The following is a 22889-nucleotide window of genomic DNA, read 5'->3' as shown; positions in this document are numbered from 1 at the left end:
TAACTATTCATTTATGTTAATAAATGGGTCCTTGATGAGATCCAAGTACAATTTTACCAGCATTTCTTTGATTTTAATATTGAAACACGGGATTTATTATTTTTTAAAATTCCTAGACCACTTACCTACATAATTACCTCTCTTACTATACAGTTCTTCTTTATAAGATGAATTAGAACTTGACCTCTTCCAGGCTGTGACAGTGAGTGAATCATTTCACCTCCATCTGCCTCAATCTCTTCACCTATGGGGTGAGGATATAATATTGGTGCTGAGGGAACTTAAGTGTCGTCGATACATTGAAAAGCACACAGAACCTAGGCAGGTGTAGACCTGTGCCATTTTCAGTTGAAGATGGCCTCAGAGAGAGAGAAAAAAATTCAGGTTACGATATCTCAGACTTTGATATTATATAGAGAATTAAATAAGTGTTAGTTATTGTTATCAGCCAAATGTCTAGCACCCAATAGGACCATGTGCCAGGTGTCCCAATCCTAGATATTCTTATCTCACTGTATCATGTTTCATCAGTAATGTCCCCACCATCAGCTGACTCCTGACGTTTTAGACTTTGTGTCTTCTCTGGTACCCAGGCGTGATGACAAGTTTGACTTCTGTGATCCTACTTCTCAAACTCTCCAGAAATGGTTTTGTACTTCTGGCTCAGATCTCTTCTAGTTGTCTTGAGTAACTTCATGCAATACCCATCCTCCAATGCTTCCCTCATAACACCTTTCCTAAAATTAATTAAACAAAGATGCGCTGGTACCTATGCATGTAAGGTACCTGCTGAAGTGCGTCCTGAGCAGGCACGAGGCAAATCAGCACAGTCACATCTTTGGAGCTTGTTTGAACTCAGTCTTTCTTCCATCACTTGGCAGTTTAAAAAATGACAAATAATATTTTTAAATGTTGCTGTCATTACATTCAAGGAGAAAGAAAATTTGCCACCAACTAGATGGCAGCCTTGGCACATGCTCTAGTCCATTCCCACTTTCTTGCTTCCCAGAAAGTCCAGAACAAAGGAAGCATTTAAAAGATAAATGAGACACCTCTAAAACAGGAGCAGCAATGAGTTGAGTGGTTGAGTCTAGCCAGGCATCCTTGAAAGCCAGCAGCAGGATACTGCACGATGTGTGCCCTCCAGTCTCCACAGCTACTACCACCAGCCTCCTTTCTTCAAAAGCCTTCATAGATTAGCTTCAACCTATCTTTCTGGCCCGATCTCCTTTGATGATCCAAATACATAACACACTCCAGCAAGATTGGAGTATTCGATGTTCCGCAGTGATCTTTCTTGATGACTTGTGATATTATTTCCACCAGAAAGTTCTTTCCCACTTCTCCCCCAGCCTTGTTAATTTTTCCATATCAGATTTTACTTCCTCCATGAGCACAATCACCGTGTCCTCCCACTCTAGCAACAAGATGTAATCTCTCTCCACCTAATCTCTCTTAGCACCGTGGGTGTACCTCTCCTTGGGCCCTTATTCCATTCTGCTCTATATTATAATCATTCACATATTGAATTGTTTCCCTTACCACCATCAAGCTGTATTCACCTTGAGGGGAGAGACTGTATCATTGTATCCCCTGCCAGGCCTAAAACAGAGCTTGGCATGCTGAAAGCACTGAGTAAATATTTTTCATGTTGAATTAAAGATTGTATTGTGGATAAATATCCTTTGATTTACTTTATATTTATTTAAATTTATTTTGTTCCATTTTGCAAATATTACTGACTATATCAATTTAATATTTCTTTTTTCCCTGTTTTGTTCCTGTTACTGGCCATGAGCAGTTTTCTCAATATACTGTTTATGTGCCAAAAGCCAAAAAAGCAGAAAGAGCAACAAAAAATGGAGAAGCAGGACTTCTTTTTAATCTTGATGTTTTTTACATTTTCAGGTGAAAGTCCAAAAGTATCTCATGTTCTCAGATAACCTTCATACTGCACAAGGCTATGGTTCTACTGGAATAAAATGAAATTTTAAAAGCCAGGTTATATTATTACTCTTTGAGACCATACGTCTTAATTATCCTTTAGTTTATCTCTAGTCTTTCATCCTCACAAAATTCAGTGTTCTCTTCCTGTTATCATTGTAAACAATTCACTTCACAAATGTAGAATAATAAAATTGGGCTTTATAATAAGAAGTTCTGGATGCTGATAGAAAATAAATCATATCTCTTTGTTCTCCCTGAGCCTGGCTTCTTTGTCTCTGTGGTTTCTTCTCTCTGGATCTGTGCCTTTTAAATGCCTTATGATCAAAAAGTGGGAAGGTGGATGGGCACATGGGTGTCTCAGTTGATTTAGCATTCAACTTCTGATTTTGGTTCAGGTCATAATCTCAGGGTCATGGTATGGAGCTCTGTACCCGGCTTGGCAATGAGTCTGCTGGAGATTTTCTCTCTCCCTCTCCTTTTCCCCTCCTCCGCCCCACTCTCACATTCTCTCTCACTCACTCTCACTCTCTCTAGCTCTCTCTCATGCTCTCTCAAATAAATAAATAAATATTTTTTAAAAGTGAGAAGGTGGAAAAAATGAGAAAAATGACTTCAATGTGGCCAATTGGGTAGGGTGACTTTGTAGTCAATATGTTAGGTACAGAGCAAAGGAATGTTCATTTGAGAACCATCTCAAAGGTGTCATCTTGTATCTCAACAGGAACACCTGGAAGGATGTTACTATTTTTGTTTAAATGGATTTTTATAAGGTTCATCAGAGCCCAGTATATTATAGTAAACAGATGATACTCAATACAAACCATGTGATGAAGATAAAAACTCAATATTTTTTGTTTTCTCATTATTTAAAAGACATTAAATCACTGAACCACTTGGAAAGAAAGAAACAAAAAAAGAAAGGCAAAAAGGGAAGGAAAGTGGGAGGGAGGGAGAAATGCTGACCTCGGGAGAGTGAGCTCAAGCTGTCTCCTATAATAAGTAAATTGAAAAAGCGAAGGGAAGACTTTCAACTAACCTACACAGCACCTGTCAAAGTCTAGGGTTGAGTCTATCTAAAGAAAACAATATGGTCGGTTTCTACATTAAAGAGCTCCAATAAAGCCATTTGAAATGTTTAAATGGTTGTTTACTGTAACTCACTTATTTCGTAAACACTTAGCCACATGCCTATCTGTGATATAGTCCATGACATTTAAGGTATCCTTCCAGATTCAATGACCAAAAAACTAAGTGTCTAAGAAACCCTTCATCCTTTGCCTTATATGGCACTTCCATGCTGGGGAAAGGAGTAGACAACAAGATTGGGTGAAGGGTGTTCAAAAATTGGAATATACATTTTTAAAGAAAATCAGCAAGGAAAAGGGACTACTCTGGTCACTATCCTCTAACACAATTCTCCATTCAAATATTCCTACTCAAAGACTCAAGTTTTCTTAAAAGCAGAAGTTTCCTTAAAAGCATGCCTCCCTCTTTTTCTCTTGCTATTTCCTTAACTTAAAATTCCTTCTATTCTCTATTCCTCTTATTAGGATTGCCAGATTTTCCAAAGAAAAATACAGGACATCCAGTTTACTTTTATTTCAGTTAATTACAATTTTTTAGTAATATATATATTCATGCAGTATTGGGAAATTTGTACTAAAAAAAGATTCATTGTTTATCTGAAACTCAAATTTAAACAATGAATCATTTTTTAGTGTAAGTATGTCCCAATTATTGCATGGGATATTCTTACCCTGAAATTTTATTTGTGTTTTATCTGAAGTTCAAACTGAACTGGACCTACTGTATTTTATCTGGCAGGTTTGCTCTTAGGTAAATTCTATCATTCAAACCCAGATTAAATGCTATTTCTTCCATGGGTGCTTCCATATCCATCTTATTTTGAAAGGATTCATGCATCTATTTATTACTCCCCAGTCTAATATATATTGAGCACCCATTTTCCTCCAGGAACTGTGTTAGTTACTGGGGATAAAAAGCAAACAAACAAAATCCATAGCTAACAGGCAGAGGATGGCCTTGAAGGCAGGCAATAATGACCCAGAAGAGTAAGTGTCATGAGAGTGAAAGACGCACAGGGTGGGCCACAGAAAATCCGTAAATAAGCCTCCTTGAAGGACTGCAGGCAGTCACTCTCATCCTCTATCTAACTCTATCTTATATTAACACTTAGAACTATATCTGTTTCTTCTCAGCCTCTTCCTGGTGTCGTACTCTGCCTGTAGTAGGTACTGATACTTGTTTTGTGTAATGAAGCCCTTTTTTTCCCGTTCACTTGCTCTTCTTTGGAGTTTTTAGAAAGATAACCACAAGATTGAGTTTAGTTTGTTTCACTTCAACCATAGTGAGAAATCACCCATTTTCCAGTGTACAAAATGGGTCAGCATCACTCTGTGTGCTTCACATAGTCACCTAATCCTCACACTGTCTCAGTGAATGAGGTGCTCTTTATATACCATTTTATGGAAGAGGAAACAAAGACACAAAATGGTTCATTAACTTGCTCCAAATCACACAGATAATAAAGGTGAAGCTGAGATTCAAACCCAGTTGACTGGCTTCAGAAAGCTGTGTTGCCACTCTATGATGGAGGTGATTTTAAAAATTAAAATTAAATAAACTTTGGATTTTTCTGTGGACACTTTATTTGTTCTCTTTTTTAAATTTTTATTTTTAGGGCAGCCCAGGTGGCACAGAGATTTAGCACCTGCCTTCAGCCCAGGGCGTGATCCTGGAGACCCGGGATTGAGTCCCACGTCGGGCTCCCTGCATGGAGCCTGCTTCTCCCTCTGCCTATGTCTCTGCCTCTCTCTGTGTGTATGTGTGTGTCTCTCATGAATAAATAAATAAAATCTTAAAAAAAAATAAATTTTGTTTTTAAAAAGAGTAATCCTTATGTTTCTGATGATCCACAGATGAACTGTTTAGGCTCAAATACAATTCAAGAGAAGAAAATTTAAGAAGAAAGCTAAAACAGCCTTTTTCAAGGAACCATTTAACTGAAGGTTAGTTATCATGGAGTTAGAAAAAGTAAAATCATTCTTCAACAGGTGTTATAAAATTTAGAGAAAGCCAAACATGATGCTGAGAGACAGACATAGGATGGAGTATTGTAACCTTATTACTTGCCTTATAAAAATACAAACTTAAGTGTACTAAATGTCCTAAATCTTATGACTTCCAAAATGTGACCTGGAGAAGCCTACTTGATGAATATTAAAAATTTCCACTTTTCCATTTGCATAAAATGAGGATATTTAAAACATAAGAGATTAATTTGAAAGCACTCAAACCCACACTCGCTAAAAAGGATACTGCCCCTTCTCTCTTCTAGATGACTGGCACTTCTAGCAAATATATCCTGGTTAAATTTCATCTACATGGATACAAAGAGATTTCTGTCTTCAGGAAATCACCTCCCAGGCTGCTGTGGCCTGGTCTCAGTGTTTATGTCCCACTTGGTTTGGTGCCATACATCAGGGGAAGGTTAGCTCAGTATAACTGTTGCTAATAAATAATGGTGTTAAAATAAGTAAAATTATGGAGAAGAGCTGTTTGTCCCTACACAGCATTCTGATACCAAAGCTAAGACTTTAAAGTCTGTGAACTAAAATATTGTCTATGGCTTCTTTCACTTTCTGAGTCAACAGACAGTGCAGAAATGGGAAATTATCATAAAAAATTATATTTAATACTTAATATAAATCCAAAGCTTCCAAATCTCAAAAATAAATGAAATTCTCTTACTTTGGGCAAATATTCCACCATATAAATTAATGGGAGCTTCATATATAATTGATAATAGTGTGACATTTGGAAAAATATAAAATGTCAACAGAGACATCTTGAGTAAACATGTCACAAAAGTCTTCTTTTATAACAATAAAAGATAAATCAGTTTGGGGGAATAATAGAATCTCAGAGGTTGAAAGAACTTTAAAGGTTATTGAGTTTACTACCCCAAGTTTTAATATACTCTCCAGCATCTTCTCCCACACTTCGGTAGCTCTGGCCCAGGTACAAGTGGACTGTACAGTATTACCCCAGAGTTTGTACCTACATTTCCACTCAGGAACCATCCCTGAGATTGATTTACTGACAACAAGAAAACAGGGCCAAGACTGGGCAGGGACCTTGAAAGGAACCTGTTTCCACTTGTCCCAAAACAAACAATCCTCTTCATCTTTCTTTTAACTTGCACCCACTTTGTCCTCCATGCCTTGGAAAGAATTTGGGCAACTGAGGAAGCCCAATGGGGTGAACCAAGAACCACAGGCAGGAACACTGGCACAAAATGAAAGCAAGGTCAAAAACAGGTGTGTGTGAGAGTCGGTGGGAACAGCACAGAGTTTTCAAGGAGGGCAGCAAGTGTCATCACCACCATCTGGAGCTGAGAAAAAGCCATGTGATCAGAGACTTCTTTTTTTCAGTCATGGGAAAAAATAAATAAATAAACACATAACATGAAATTGACCATCTTTTCCAGTTTTAAGTGAACTATACATTAGTGTTAACTACGGGTGCATTAGTGTTAACTACAGATCTCTAGAAGCTTTCATCTTGCAAAACTGAAACCCTACCTTCACTGAACATCAACTCCCCTCTTCCTCTTCCTCTTCCCTCAGCCTCTGGCAACCCCATTCTATCTTCCCTTTACATGGGCTGACCACTTCAGATACCTCATGTAAACAGAATCATACAGTATTTGTCTTTTCATGATTGGCTTATTTCACTAATTATAATGTCCTCAAGGCTCATCCACGTCATAGCATGTAACAGACTTTCTTTCTTTTTTGAAGCTGAATAATATTCCATTGCGTGCATATGCCATCTTTTCTCTGTTCATTTACTGATGGGCATTTAGCTTGATTTCATCTCTCAGCTATTGTGAATAATGCTGTAATGAGCATAAGTGGGCAAATATCTTTTTGAGATCCTGTCTTCAATTTTTTGGATATTATTCAGAAGTGGGATTGCTGAATTATATGGTAGTTCTATTTTTAATTTTTTGGAAATCTCAAGGCTTCTCTTTTTTAACTATATTGCTATGTGTTCTTTTCAGCTGCCAATTCTTCCAACTCCAGCTCCTGGGAAGATATTCTTAACACTATCCAGGGACATCTGGCAACAACCTTCCTCTGACTCCTCCTACACAGATTAGTGTCAATGCTGAGAGTAAGTCTTTCGGCATCGCTCTACACAGTCCTCCAAAGATAAAGCCCAGCTCAGTTATTCTTTGCCTACTACCTTAGGATGGAGAATATGTTGGTTCCTCTAATAATTGTTTCCCAGTCTATATTGCAAGAAAGTCTATAGGGACACAATTTCTATTTCAAAGGAATGATCTCCTTCCCCTCTTCTTTGGAGAAAGTAGTTTAGATATTGTTAGTTTAAAAAAAAAAATTCTGGGCAGCCCTGGTGGCTCAGTGGTTTAGCACCACCTTCAGCCCAGGGTGTGATCCTGGAGTCCCAGGATCGAGTCCCACATCAGGCTCCCTGCATGGAGCCTGCTTCTCCCTCTGCCTGTGTCTCTGCCTCTCCCTCTCTCCTCTGTGTGTCTGTCATGAATAAATAAATAAAATATTTAAAAATAATAATAAAAAATAGAAAAGTATTCTTTGGAGATATTTGATATGAAATGTGTATAAATATGTTGTTTATGTGTATAGTAATTTATGAACGTAACTTACAGGATTAGGTAATGCCCACCTAAAATCTCAAATTCAGGTATGCCCTGTGAATTAGATTACTGAATAAACACATCAGGGAAATGGCAAGTTTTAATGTTTCTAAGTAGAACTCTGAAAAAATAGAGCCTACTAGCCCAATAAAGACTTGACTTGTGTATTAGTCAAGATAGCTCCAGAGAAATAGAACTAAGACAGAAGGATGAGGAATTAGCACATGTGATTACAAAGACCAAGAAGTCCCCAAATCTGACATCCACAGGCAGGAGACACAGGAAAGCCAGTGGTATAGTTTAGTCTGAGTCCAAAGGCCTGAGAACCAGAGAAGACAATGGTGTGAATCCCAGTTTGAGAGGAGAAAATGATATTAGATGGACTCTGCTTAATTACTTGAGGCAGGGGGGAAAAGGATGAATTCCTCCTTCCTTCTGCCTTTTGTTCTATTCAGGCCTTCAAACTATTGGAGGATTACTACCCATATTGGGGAGGATATTTTATCCTCCCCAAATTTTGAGTAGGTGGATCTATTCAAATGTGAATCTCATCCAGAAACACCTTCACAAATACAGCCAGAAACAATACTTAATTTGAGAACGCATGTCCCACTCAAACTGATACATAAAATTAACAATCACACCTGAGCATCAAGAAAATTTTGCTTAATTGGTGCATTATTCTGCAGAAAAAATGTGAACAGCAAGGGGCCAAAGAAAGACAAGTGCAAAACAGAGAAATTTTCCAGTGTTTGTTGAGAATGATTCAGAAGAAAAAAAAACAAAACAAAAAAAACCCAGCAATACTGAACCCAAAGTGCTCTTTCTAGAGCTGGACAATCTGAAAAGCAGGAAGAGCTCCCTGGATTTTCCAGAGCCTCAGGGTAATCTCTTTCTCTTTGTTCGATATCAAGGAGCAGAATTTTTATTACCCCCAACGTATCCTGATAGTTCAAAGGAGGTATCAGATGGAGGCCACTGGAAATAAATTTTCTTCATTGTCAGTAATGGTTTGTCACTATGTTCGTGCATCAATCTCTTGTGAGTTGGTTTAAGTTGTTAGTCTCTGGGAAGTTGATAAACTCTAACCACTCTGCACCAGCAAACCAGAAGACAAAACCACTCCCAGGGGCCCTCTCCAAAATTCCCCACTAAAGGCATACTCCACAAACAGCTGAGCCCTAGCATAGGTTTATCTTTGGTACCTAATTTCCACGTAAAGACAAAGGATATCTATCTGTCTGTTTATCTATCTAACCACTGCAAAGAATGAAGCTGAGTGGGAAGATCTACCACAGACTGTAAAAATGAAATTTGTCTCAACCTGAGATAAAGGGTAGAAACTAGAATGGTACAGGATGAAAACTTAAGTTGGGAAATGAGCACAGTCATTAAACCCAGGACACCCAATAAAAAAAAAAAAGTCCCAAGTCATGATACGCAGGACTAGACAGGAGTAACAGCACCAATCAAGACACACATGACTTTAACACCCTTCAGCCCTCCCCCACAGTTGGTGAAAGAATTCTGTTTGTCATCTGCATCTATTATCCCTGGGTGAGAACCTCTCTTTCTCTCCCTTTTTAGGGGCAACTCTCAGGAATAAATACAAAATCAGTCATTTACACCTTGACATGATTTTCATTCTGCTCAGGGGGTTCCTAGAGGTCCTCACATCATAAGCCTCAAGTTGTTATTAGGTGCCACCATGAATTGAGCTCATGGGATAAAGGTAGAGATGTTGGAGTGACCAAGTGGCAGGGAAGCAGATGAGGTCATCAGTAGGAATGCTAGGCCAAGGTAGGCTAGGTAAAGTTCAAAATCAAAAACTCAGGCACGGCAAGAGCTCAGATGATAAATAGTTCTAACCCTTCTGGACAAGTTTTGTAATAGACATCTGGCACTGACTGCAGCTTTTATTTCATTTTCTGGGTTTTTGTTAGTTTGCAGATTTTTGTTTGTCAGGTATGTTGGGGGTCACTGATGGGGAGGGGCAGAGGAGGAGGGTATGTTAGTCATTCTCTGCGAGAAACATAGATAAGAATGACCAGGATTCTGATTTCAAGTTTTGACCAGGTATCGAATAATATCTACAACCAACTCCGAAAAGATCTGGGAAAGTCATACACAAAACACAAGGATACATAAGGTTACATTGTATTTCTTTAACATTTTGTCCCATAACCCTTAATCTAAACAACTAATCCCCTTTCTGACATGTACCTAATCTAATCTTTGTCCTCCGTTGCTTCAAAAAACCACAGAAGGATGAGCCCAAGGGAAAAGCATGCCAAAAGAAAGAAATAGTGTGGTGCCAGGACCTGCTTTGAGAAAATAAGGTAAAAGGCAGGATCCACAGACAAAAATTGGCCCTGGTCTTTTATTTTAACTTTCTCTTGCTATGGCTATCACCCTTGTTTTTATTTAACAATGCAAGTTCTCTACCACTTCCTAACATATAGAAACCCAAAAAGTGACCAACTGCTTGGAATAAAAATGGAATTCTTACAGCAAAAATAGAAAAAAAAGTAATATCTCAAAAATTATCCTGCCACACATGCAACAAAAATTGAAAATGCTCTCCTCAATAATTATCAAATGTTAAGATAATCCTCAGTAAAACAGATGGAATAAATTAGAGTCAAATATTTAAACATTTATTGATGCTGCTGCAGCAACTTTCCAGACAGCCAAAAATTCCAGAGTAATATTCTTCAAGATGTGGCACAGATTTCTGGAGTTCTTACCACATCTGAGAAGCTCTGCTCCTTCTATTAGTTCTTCAGGAACAGGGAAGGGCATTCTGATGGATGACTTCCAAATCAATGAGATTTTCTGCTTGTGGAAACAAGATATGCCACAGGAAAATCAAGCCCATGTGTGAGTAAACTATGGTGCCTCCACATCTCTTTATGGGAATTGACATCCATTGATTTTTGAAAGTATACATTTTACCAGAACTCAACAATGTTTTTAACGAGGCCTTCTTCCACCATATCATCAGCTTCAGTCACTCTGTAATTAGATTCAATTAACATGTCCCAAATGCCAGAGAGGTTAGCAATAGTGACAACATTGAGTACAGTTAATGCATAAAAATTAAAATGTTTGCTCTCTATAATATTAAATTACATATCATATTCCTCTTTGCTTCTCTAATGCTTCTTTGTAGGAACCTTAAGAATTATGGTTTCTCTCTGTGGGTCATTCATATCAACATATTTTATAGACAAGTTTACTGGTAGATTATATAGTAAGAAGACAAGACAGTCAATTCCTCCTAAAAGTAAAAAGTTTCCATTCCAATCCCTCTTTCCTGTCAATCGTGGGGCTGAAATTGGCCTGCCTATCTGTATGAGCTTATCTTTGAGGATGAGAGAAGTGTAGTTTGAAAAAATAAAATGTAATCTTCCTCAAGATGTGTGATAGCAAAAAAAAATTTAAAAAAAGATGTGTGATAGCCACCTCCAATTCCATCAAATAAGGAGGATAGGATAAAATAAAATCTAAATAGAATCATACCTATAATATTTAGTGCCTACAGGAGTGTGAAGCAAAATATAGTGATAAGAGAAAGACAGCGAAAGAAAGAAAGAAAGAAAGAAAGAAAGAAAGAAAGAAAGAAAGAAAGAAAGACAGCAGACAGCAATAAACCACAGCATCAGGTCCGAGGTGGTACTTACTAGGACAACAGGCTGCAACAGTATTATCAAAGCAAAGTTTGCGCATGAATTCCAATTCCAAATTGATCAATTCATTGGCAGAAATAAAGTCACATGTAAATATCAACCAATAAAAGAGAATACTAAGAAATATTTGATTATTTATCAATGTAAAAGTACCAAAGTTACCAGAGTAAGCAACTTCAACCAGCATCCCGGTGGGATTAAAATAAGTATAAACACCTTTTAAAAACTGCTTGAGGGATCCCTGGGTGGCGCAGCGGTTTGGCACCTGCCTTTGGCCCAGGGCGCAATCCCGGAGACCCGGGATCGAGTCCCACGTCGGGCTCCAGGTGCATGGAGCCTGCTTCTCCCTCTGCCTGTGTCTCTGTCTCTCTCTCTCTCTGTGACTATCATAAATAAATAAATAAATAAAAATTATTAAAAATAAATAAATAAATAAATAAATAAATAAATAAAAATAAAAACTGCTTGAAAATATAAAAGCTTATTTAATAATAGAGGAAGTACAGAGGTAAAAGGACGTTAACTAAGCATGGAAGGTGGGGGACATTTTTACCCAAGGCCCTTACAGTTCTGGAGGAGAGTTGAAGGGATTAGCTTCACGATTAACAGCTTTTTAGGGGGAGAATTACAGTGACTGGAGTCCAGCACATAATAAAAAATAACCAAAAACTCAAGGATACAAGGAAACCTAAATGAAATCCAGTGGGGGGGGGGGGGGGGGGGGGCGGGGGGAAGGGAGGATAGAATCAGATGTATGATGTCTTCAGATATTAGAGTCTATATTTTTTAAAGTGTTATTATTGTTTTCAATAATTTCTTTAAATTTATAATTATCATCAGAAAACTAGACAATCTCAAAATAATGAAAATTCCAGAAATAAAAGGTACGTTGGCTGAAATTAGAAAGATATGAATGAGTTTAGCAGAATTAAGACAACTAAATGCAAAGAATATTGGTGAACTTGTAGATAGGCCAGAAAAAAAGATTCAAAATAAAGGATAAAGAAAATATTATGGAAAATAACATAAGAGTGTGAACAGGTCAGAAGTCACAGTGAAAAGCCTACAGTACATGTAATTTGTGTCTAAGAGAAAAGGTGGAAGAGAAGTAATAGTCACCAACACCAGGCTGGTAGTTTGCCAAAATTGAGGAAAGATATTGAACAACATATTTAAAAGTATGATAAAAAAAATAAAAAAATAAAAGTATGATAAAGTACTTCTAAATAAATTTTGTAATCAAAGAAGGAATCAAAACAAAACTTAGAAAAACATGTTCAACTCATTAATACTAGAAATTAAACATATCAGAACTTGCAGAATGCAACCAAAGATGCCAAAGTGTGTATATAGAAGAGAAGGGTTATATATCCAGCTCAAGAGATGAGGAAAAAGCACAGAAGTAAAATGGAGAACCTAACAAAAAGTTTATAAAATAGGAAAATTATAACCACTTTCATTCTTCATAAAATGTATTTGGAGAGAGTTTTAGAGTATTTAAAACAATTTATCAGTGAAACCTTTGGACCTGGAATTTTCTGTGAGAAAATTTTAATTACAAATCCAATTCTTTAGTAGCTGTGGAACTACTAGTATTTTCTATTTTTTCTTGAGTTAGTTTTAGTAAGCAGTATTGTTTAAGGAATGTGTCCACTTCATCTAAGTTTTCTAATTTATTGGCATAAAATTTTTCAGATTTGTTTATTATTATCCCTGTAATGTCCATAGGATTAGCAGTGATATTTTATCTTCCATTCCTAATGTTTATCATTAGGTTTTTTTCTAACTCAATCAGATATCCTGGCCATTTATCAATTTTACTGATATTTTCAAAACACTAATTTAGCTCTCTCAATTGTTTTATTCTCTTTCATAAATATCTTATTATGACTTATATATAGAATTTTTGCTTTTTTATCATCTTAAGCCTAACATGTGGATCATTAATTTTAAACTTTTCCTCTTTATTGTAAGCATTTGAAGCTAGTAATCCCCCTGTTTCTGCTGTACTCTACCTTTGATACTGTGTGTTTTCAGTTGCATACATTTCAAATGCTTTAAATATTTCCTGTGGTTTCTTCTTTGACCCACGGACAATTTAGAGAGTTTTTTAACTTCTAAATTTTTGAAATGTTTCCATTTCTCACATTGGTAGTTCCTTATAGTTAATATCTTACAGATAGATCACTTACTACAGACGATTTGATCTTCTTACATTTATCAACAACACATCTTTTGTCCTGTTATCTGATCTATCTTGTGACTGTTCCATGTATACTAGGAAATAAAAGTATGTATTCCTATTCTTATTGGGTACAGTGTTTTTAAAATGCTGAGTAGGTGATTGTGGTTGATAGTGTTACTCAAATCTTCTACAACTTTCCTTAGTTTTTGGCTATATGTTCTATCAATCAGTGAGAGAGATGTTAAAAAATCACCAAGTATGCTTCTATATTTCTTCCTTTAGTTCTCTATTTATTTCATATATTTTGAAGTTCTGTCAGTAGGTGTATACACATTCAGGACTGTCACATCTCCAAAACAAATAGAATCTTTATGATTATGAAATATTTCCCTTATTGATAATATTGCTCCTTTTTCCCTGACTTCAGTTTAAGTGATATTAATAAAACCACACAAGCTTTCTTACACTTGGTAGTCTGATATATCTTCCATCCTTTTACTTTCATCAGTCTATGCCTTTGTATTATGATGGACTGAAAGATTTTGTCCCCCCAAAATTCATATGTTAAACCTCTAAGGTTTGGGAGGGTCCTTTGGGAGGTAATTAAGTATAGATGAGGTCCTAGAGGGAGGGTGGGCTCTCATAATGGGATTAGTGCCCATTCCACCACAATTCAGTGGTGAACATTCATAAACTTCTGTTCAGGGAAGGAAATACAATATCACCAGCACTCAAGATGCCCATTTGTGGATCCTCCCAACCACTATTCCCTCTACCTCTCTGCAAAGTAGAACTTCATTTTCAAGGTAATCACATCCTTTCTTCTCTTTACTATTTTGCTACCCAAGTATGCATCCCTAAAGACTAAAGTATGGTTTGGTTTGGTTTTTAAATAAATAAAATCACAGACTACTGTTTCTGGTAATGACACAGTGGCTTATGGTGAATTCATTCTCTTACAGATATCAATTATAAATTCTGGCAAAAATACTAAAAAGAACTACTTGAAAGTAATGAATGCCACCAAAGGCAGAACAAAACTGAAAGATTTTTGATCCTTGATAAAAGAGAACCACCATGAATGAGATCTATGATTACAAAGCTCTTCCCCCCAAGGCAGCCATCAGTTCATGCAGCATAGTGTAGTGGAATTAAAGCAAAAAGCCACACAAGCTTGAGATATCAAAGAAAAAAGTTTGCAATGGCCAGAGAATCTGAAAATTAAGGGATAAATCCCAGGAAAAAGGAAGATATAAAAACATTCCCCAATTTTGCATATAGTCTCCCCTAAATCTTTGGCTGACCCCTGATCCCTTGCTCATGTGCAAGGGAGATTCCAAAGAGTAAAGTAGAGAGAAAGAGCTGGAAGTCTGAAAAAGCTGATCATAGATTTAAGCTCCTGCCCACCAAAAAAGACACAACTTTGGATTTGAATTCCTACAAATTAAAGAGATACTGTAATTACCTCAAGATTTCATGAAAGAAGGGCCATGCCTCAAGAATAAAATCTGTGTCTCAGGACTAAGAGTCTAATCATAAGACTAGACTAAGTGCAAAACCAAAAGGCTCATTCTTGCAAAGTGAAAAGCCCATACAAGTTCAAAATAATAAGCCAGTAATTTAATTGCCCACCATGTCAACTGCCACTTGGGTTAGTTGCATTAGCTGCCACTCTCCAGAGGAAGGTCCTTAATTAGGACCTCTGCAGCACACAGTGTACAATGTCCAGTATAAACTGAAGAAAACAAAACATAGACACATGAAGAAACAAGAAAATGTGATTCATACTCAAGAGGAAAAGTAATAATGTCAAGGAATAAACCTCAAAATGCCACATTTTTGCCTCAAAAAATAGTAAGGTCCAGCTCTCTCTCTCTCTCTCTCTCTCTCTCTTTCACACACACACACACACACACACACACGTGCAAATCATCTGAAAACAAAGAAGTTGAGATACATAACCCAAAGCTACGATTTCAACATGTAGGATCCAAGGTAAGGAAAAAAAGACTCTAGATTCCATTATAGCAGAGCTCCTAAACCTGTTACGTGACAGCCATCCATTTTCCAGTTATGAAGAGGCAATATCCTATAATTGGTCACTAATATTCTAATATATGGAACCAACAAAGGGGCTGTGTCAGTGTGTGCATTTTAGAATAAATGCTCTAAATATGCTGGAGAATAATCCATAGTTCAAGGGTAAAATATATTTTCCTCAATATGTGGAATAAATCCTGGCAAAAAAATAAACAGAATTTATTAAGCAGGAAAATGTGAGAGTATTGGAAAGAGGAAGAAAGAAGACAGGAAAGCATAGGAGAAAAGGAAAAGAAAAAAGAAAGAGAAAGAACAGTGCATGCAAGACATAGATAAGGAAACTAATCTAGAAGCAAATCTAACTCAAGGAACAGAAAAAAGCTCTGTGTGAGCACTTCCTACTTTAGAACAACTAAAAGTGAACTCAATGAAATAGAATTTAACAGATTAAGTGTTAAAAATACAGACTTTGATGTCATTGGACATTCCAGAACTAAGTAAACAATTTAAGGACAAATATATCATTTCCATGGGAAAAAAAATAATTTGGAAAGACAAGGAATCAAACAGATATATAAAAGACTGGAGATAATCACCATAAATGAAAAGAAAGGTGGAAAAGATATTTGTAAAAACTAGAGAGTAGATAACAGAAAGGGAGGGTCAACATAGTTATTCTAAATTAAGTAACTGATCTTTCCTTAGATATGAAAGCTAACATATGAAATAGGGAAAGTATCCAGAGATAAAATATAAGAAAACATCTTAATCAAAAAGGAGTACTTGAATCTAAATACACAGAGTATATAGTCTTCTAAGACATGTCAATATAGTATGACCAACCCAGAGTCATGTTCTGATTGGATTCCTGAACTTCAAAGTCAAAGAATAAGTTCTTTAAGTATTCAGGCAAGAAAAAAAAAAAAAGAAAGAAAACCACTGAAGAAAAAAATAATCTAGTCTGAGACTTCTCTATGGCAACATTCAGTGCCAAAAAGATAATATAGTACTGTCCATAAAGATCTAACAAGTAATGTGAAATAAGAATATTTTACCTTGCAATAGGAAGGTAAAAACTACACATTCACAAATAGGAAAGCACAGGGAATAAACTCCTAAAGTCTTTCTAGATAAAACTATCCAGTGGAACACACAATCAAAAATTAAAATTAAAATAGAGGAAAAAATAAGAGAACTCAAAGAAATAGAGAATTCATCTGTAGTGAATTAAAATTAACTGCTTTTTTTTTCAATTTCTGCAAAAATGTTGGGACTTTTTTTTTCCTTTTATCTGGAATCTTTGGTAGAAGTGATACTGTGCCAGTTTTAGGTTCAGCCTTTAAGGACTGGCAACTTTGGGATGATCTGGAAGGGAGCTTGAGATACCTTATCCCCCTGGAGAGGCAACATGTAGTTGTCCCAGTGGACAGTTCCAGTGGACTGTGTAATTGTCCCAGTGGCCAGTTCCAGTGGACAGTGTAGTTGTCCAGTGGTCAACCTCAGCTGAACTCCCGGCCACCAGCCAACATGGACTGCCAGCATATGAGTGAGCCATCTGAGAAGTACTGGTCAGCCCACAGAAATCAGGGGAGATAATATCACAGTTGTTGTTTTAAATCACTAAGCTCTGGGATATTTTGTTACACAGCATTAGAAAACTAAAACACTAACAGAAGGATTGATAATAAGCACTAAGTTCATTTTAAAAAGCTAAACATCTGTGAAGATTATAGTTGCAAAGCAGAATGTAAATATTATAATCATTGCAATGAGAAAAAGAACAGTAACCAATAATGGCTCCCATTTCACTTTGGTTATCAGCCAACTTCCTCATAATGGCCTACAAGGGATCTCCGTGATCACCCTTCCATCCTGGACACTTTCTCTCCTCTTCCATTAGTCTGCTTTTCATCAACTCCATTCCAGTTGAGCCAGCCTCCTCACAGTTCCTGGACCTGCCAGGCACTCAGTAGGGATCCACTCTAGCTTTCCTGTGCCTAGAATGGTTACCCCAGACACTCCATCGACTCCATTCATCCTTTCCTCTCACCCTGCCTTTGTAATAAATGATTGGACTCCAACTATCTTCTCTCACTCCTACACATGGCACACCTGGTCCTTCCTACCCTTGTTTTTCTATTTCTGGTTTTTTTTTTTAAGATTTTTTTTAATTTATTCATTAGAGACACCCACACACAGAGAGAGAGAGAGAGAGAGAGGCAGAGACACACAGGCAGAGCGAGAGGCAGGCTCCACGCAGGGAACCTGACGTGGGATTCAATCCCGGGTCTCCAGGATCACACCCCGGGCTGAAGGCGACGCTAAACTGCTGAGCCACCCAGGCTGCCCTGTTTCTGTTTATTTTTTGTTAACTAAACTATCATCATGTTTCCCTTCATTATTTATTTCCTTTTTCCCCCTGACCACATGATAAGTTCCACAAGGGCAGGGTCTACCCATTTTATTCACAGATGTATCCCCACCTAAAACAGTTTCTGGCTCAGAGTAGGCGTTCAACATATATGAATTAATACAATTTGGAAACTGGAAGGCAGGCAGGGAAGAAATGTGTGAATGTCCATTTTCCTACCTTTTATGCTAGGGAGTTAACATTGCATAAAATTCCATGTACGTTTTCAAATACCTTCAACAACTCATGCTTTCCATAATAGCCTCTCAATATTTACATGAAGCTGTATCATTCCTTTGATATTTTTCTATTAAAATTCATATACAATAATTTTAATACATCTAATTTTTACCAGAGCATGCAGATGTGATGCTATTGTCGAATGTAAGCTTGTCTCTCTATGCCAACAAAAGGACCTTTTCATTCTCATCATCTATCTGTAAAGGGAAATGTTTGTACCCATGCTCACTTTTAATATTAACAAAATGTCCAATAATTTGGACTTTTTTTTACTTCCATCTTCGAACCTTTTTGTATTAAATGAAATTTTTGTAATAAATATTTATCAGTTGTAAAAATTATAAAGTGAAATATAAAGGATAAATTACTTATTTCCTTAATGAGTTATCTCCACCCTAAATGTCCCCAAAATAGCTCATATACGCCATGTACTAAAAAAAGAAAAAGAAAAAAAAAAAGATTGGCCTTAATCCTTTTTACCCCAACATTGTTTTCTTGTGTGTCATCAAGGATGCTTATCAAATTGCAACTTGATTTTTAAATGTAACTTTGACTCCTATTTTAACAAGGCATCTAAGTATCAAGCATTCTCTGTTTTTAATTTTAATTAGCATCTCAAATCCAACTCAGCTCCTGTATTCCATTGCTGTGAGCAAATACCCTATGCAGGAGAAGTCCAAATTCCTCCACACATAACTCAAGAATCTTGAGAATCTGCCCCTGACGGCCCCTCCTTTATCAGTTCCTGTCTCTCCCCAGCCTGGCCACTGGGCTTGCATTCTGAAAAGCCAGAAAATTTGCTGATTTTAGGCTTTCCCGCCTTTCATTAATTTTGTTCTCAGCTCTCTCAATATTTAACAAAGTTCCCTTTGAAAAGCCAACCTTGTCTCAGAAATGTGGAGGAAAACAAGGAAAGGTTGTCTGTCCACTTTTTTGTTCTAGTTTTGCCTTGAGCTGGAAGTTTGAAAGGAGGTACAGTATGTAGAGATGGTGAAGAGGTGGTGCAAGTGTGGTACCATGGGGAACCAAGGGGATAAAATCTGAGAAGGGAAAGGAGACCAAGGGGCATATCCCACTGTTGCTTCATCTGCTTAATCAGCAGTCCTGCCACTTGAAGAGATATATTACCAGAATCTCACAGTTGCAATGTTGGATGATATAAAGGGTTTTTTTTTTAAGATTTTATTTATTTATTCACGAGACACAGAGAGAGAAGCAGAGACATGGGCAGAGGGAGAAGCAAAGGGCCCTATGTGGGAGTCAATCCCAGAATCCCAGGACCACGCCCTGAGGCGAAGGCAGATGCTCAACCACTGAACCACCCAGGCATCCCAGGTAATAGGTTTTATTAAACAGATTATCACCTTGAACTTTGTTTTACAAAATGCCATTGAACAGAAGCCTCCTGAAATGATTGACATACAGCTGGTGCTCAGTGGTCAAGCCTTTGATCCCAATCAGATGAATGGACAGCTAGTCCAGCCCCAGTCTATTCTCCCCAGGGTATTTTGGCCTCAAAGATGGTCAGTGGAGACTTCAAATAATAACTCCAAATAATAATAACTGTGAGACTTGCAGGTTCCATACGAGTTCAGCACGCAGGAAGGAATGGGAAAGAGGAGTGAGGGGGGGTCATCTCACCCAGAGGGAACTATTCAACGGAATCACTCAAATCCCAAATGACTGTTGATCTGAATAGAGCCACAATAGGAAACAGAAAGCCTGTCTTGCCCGTGTGATCTTCAGGGCAAACCCTTTGAAAAGCTGTTAAACCTTCACTACTCCAATGTGATACACAGGCACCAAATGGAAGCCTGAGCAGTCAAACTGACCCTCCAGCTGTTTGGTCTCTGCCCAGGAGGCCAGAGGCAGGAACCACCTGCTGGTTTCATAAAGATGGTCTGTACCCAAACCTAGCCCATGGAGACAATGAGCCGAAAAGATTGAGGAGGATGACAGTGGGAATCAAGCCCCAGCCTCCTGACAGTGCACTCAGGTGCACATCTGTTCCCTGATTCTGTGTTGCAATTAAAAAGAATGATTTTTACATATTTAGATATTTTCCATTTATCCTGGTCTGATGCCTGAATTTGAATACGGCTGAAGTTAAGGGTACTAATTAATTGTGAATCACTCCAATACTTGAATATGAGGCCTCTCGAGCCTAATGTGCAAATTTATGTAAAAACAATGTGAAAATTAGAAATGCATTGGCACATTTTTTTAAACCAGAACTGTAGCTTTCTGTCTAGTCGAACAGACTGCTCATTTGCAAGTTGTCTATATGCAAAGCGTTCTGCCCCTGGGAGCCTCAAATCTCCTTAGCAAGTCGTCTGAAATTTGAGAACAGCTTTGTTCTGAACCCACTTTCTACTCTCTTCACTTTCTCTCCTCCGGTTCAGCAGTGTGGAAAAAAGGCTAGGTACAGGTTTCACCTGGCAACCTAGCAGCAAGTCCAGCCCAGAACAGGAAGCCCACCCTGGGAAACAGGCCAGATCCCCCTGACAACCCAAAAGATTCAAGTGACCCTCTTGCAGACCAGCCCTGGGGAAGTGAAAGAGGCTGTTGGTGCGTAGGTCCCAGGCTAGCTTTCCCACGACTCTTGGGTGCCTTTTGAGGTTAAAGCACGGCAGCTGCCCTGAAAGCCCTCACCACTTGCGTATGTGTCAGGCCCTCAATTCTGCAGTCCTGTGTGGCCTCGCCGTGGCATCACGGGAAGAGCCAGCGCTGACAGGTGCCAAGGTGCAGCAGCAGGGGGAGCATTCGGCTCATCTGCCCTCAGCTGCCTGGCACCTAAGCCAAGAAGTGGGCCAGAGGCCAGTCCCAGAAGATGCTTGCAGGGGGCCAGCAGGGCAGGGCCAAGTCATTCCACATGTAGGAGTGGCAGGGGAGTCCTTATGGGAATTACCTAGCTAATCATTTAGCTGTGGGAGCAGAAAGGGTAGTGACAGAGACAGGAGAATTTCCCAGGAACTGGCCTGCAGCCAGACAGAGCTAATGGTCACCCACCCAGGCCAGCAGAGGCAGTGTGAAGCCCACCAGCTGAAGAGGGGCACTCCTGGAATAGAAGCTGCACCCACGAAGAGTGTGAACCATTGTCGACCCTTAGGGACATTGCTCAATGTTTTCCCAGCAGCTCAATCCCAGGTTAAAGAGACAGCACCCCTAGGACCCCAGTAGCTGGGACATCTGACACAACCGACTTCTTTGCTTGGTGCTCACAGCTCATGTTGACTCAAGTTATGAAAAAGGTAATTCCCCATATTGACTTGCTCTGTAAATGCTATTCTCAGTTGTAACCAGAAAACTCAATTTCCACCAGCTTTGGTGCCACGGTTGCCACCCTGATGTAGGTATTCTACGGTCTTGATACGCATAATGTGGTCCCCTAGATCGGCATCGGCACTGCCAACTCTGAGTTCGTCAGAAATGCAAACATCCTGGGGTCCACCCTAGACTTCCAGAATCAGAATCTGCGTAATAACAAGACCCCTAGAGGATTCACGTGTTTTAAGAAGTTCTGTTCTAAGGTTCTTCTAATTTTCACCAAGCCAGACTAAGTTTCAGGGGGTCCAGTTACCAGCTGGGTGACTAAATAAAGACCCTCAAGTCTTCATCTGTAAAATGGGGATGCTCATCCTACTTAATTTAACATGATTAAATTAAACAAATCAGGAATAATTGTCCTATAAAATGAGAATCCTGATCAAAATGCTCAATTTTATTCTTATGCTGCATCTTGACTCAGTAATTGGATTACAGACTCCTGAGAACAGGAACAATCTCTCTTCTACCTTTTTTCTTTTATCCTCCTAACACACCACGTACAGTGTCCTGCCTATAATAAGGTTGACTATTTGATGTTTACAAAACTCAACCTCTCTTGAAACCTCCAGGCACCACCCCCACCACAAATAAAAAATCTGATTTCAATTCCTGACTCCAAGCACAGAGCTCCTGTCACTCTGACCTAATCCTCTGAGGTTCATCCCTCTAAATAATTGTATTGTCTCTATCGAAAAACAGCACTTTGTTACCATGACAACACACACATAATCGCTTGTGTAATTGTGGATGGCTCTCCTAAGCAGCCCCCTTCCCTCCAGACGACACAGGAAACAGTCTACCCTCCCGCATGTTATTCCCCCATAGGTTTGCCTCAGGACCCTACACAGTTTCTCAAATTTACATAACCTTTATGAACGCTAGAGACCAATAGGAGCAGACTGATTGACACAGTAGGAAGACGATTTGGGGGGAGGAAAACTAGAGGTCTGGGTCCCAGGTCAGAGCCTGACACTATTTTGCAATCTAACATGGCACAAGACACCCGACTTTTCAGGACCCAATCCCCCCACTATTCAAAGAGAGGTGAGTGAACAACGTGCTTTTCTACAGCTTACCTCTCTGATGTTCTATCATTTACTGACTTGTTTTTTAAGTGTCACTTAACTGAAATTATTTAACAAACCTTCGCAGCATTAAACATTAACACAGATCTTTTTATATGGCACGGTTCATTATCATGCCAATAAATGATTAATTACAATTCTCTGACTGAGCCAATAATTTGGCAGTACTTTTATGATTCATAATTTGTGTGTGTTGTAATGTCACCTCTGAAAACTGACAAACTAGCATTTACTGTTTTTTATTGCCTCTCTGAGGTGGCTT

General features: G+C 38.3%; 1 long non-coding RNA gene across 2 annotated transcripts in view; it reads right to left on the bottom strand.

Moving 5' to 3' along the window:
- Positions 1 to 22889, bottom strand: part of LOC119865230 — a 59036-nt gene that overhangs the window by 28587 nt on the left and 7560 nt on the right. For both annotated transcript variants that reach the window (XR_005376558.1, XR_005376557.1), the window contains exon 2: positions 126 to 244. This is a non-coding gene — a long non-coding RNA (uncharacterized LOC119865230). The remainder of the gene's footprint in view (positions 1 to 125; positions 245 to 22889) is intronic.

Source organism: Canis lupus, chromosome 22 (assembly GCF_011100685.1).
Source record: "Canis lupus familiaris isolate Mischka breed German Shepherd chromosome 22, alternate assembly UU_Cfam_GSD_1.0, whole genome shotgun sequence".
NCBI classification, from domain to species: Eukaryota; Metazoa; Chordata; class Mammalia; order Carnivora; family Canidae; genus Canis; species Canis lupus.
This window is presented reverse-complemented; position numbering and strand designations above follow the sequence as displayed.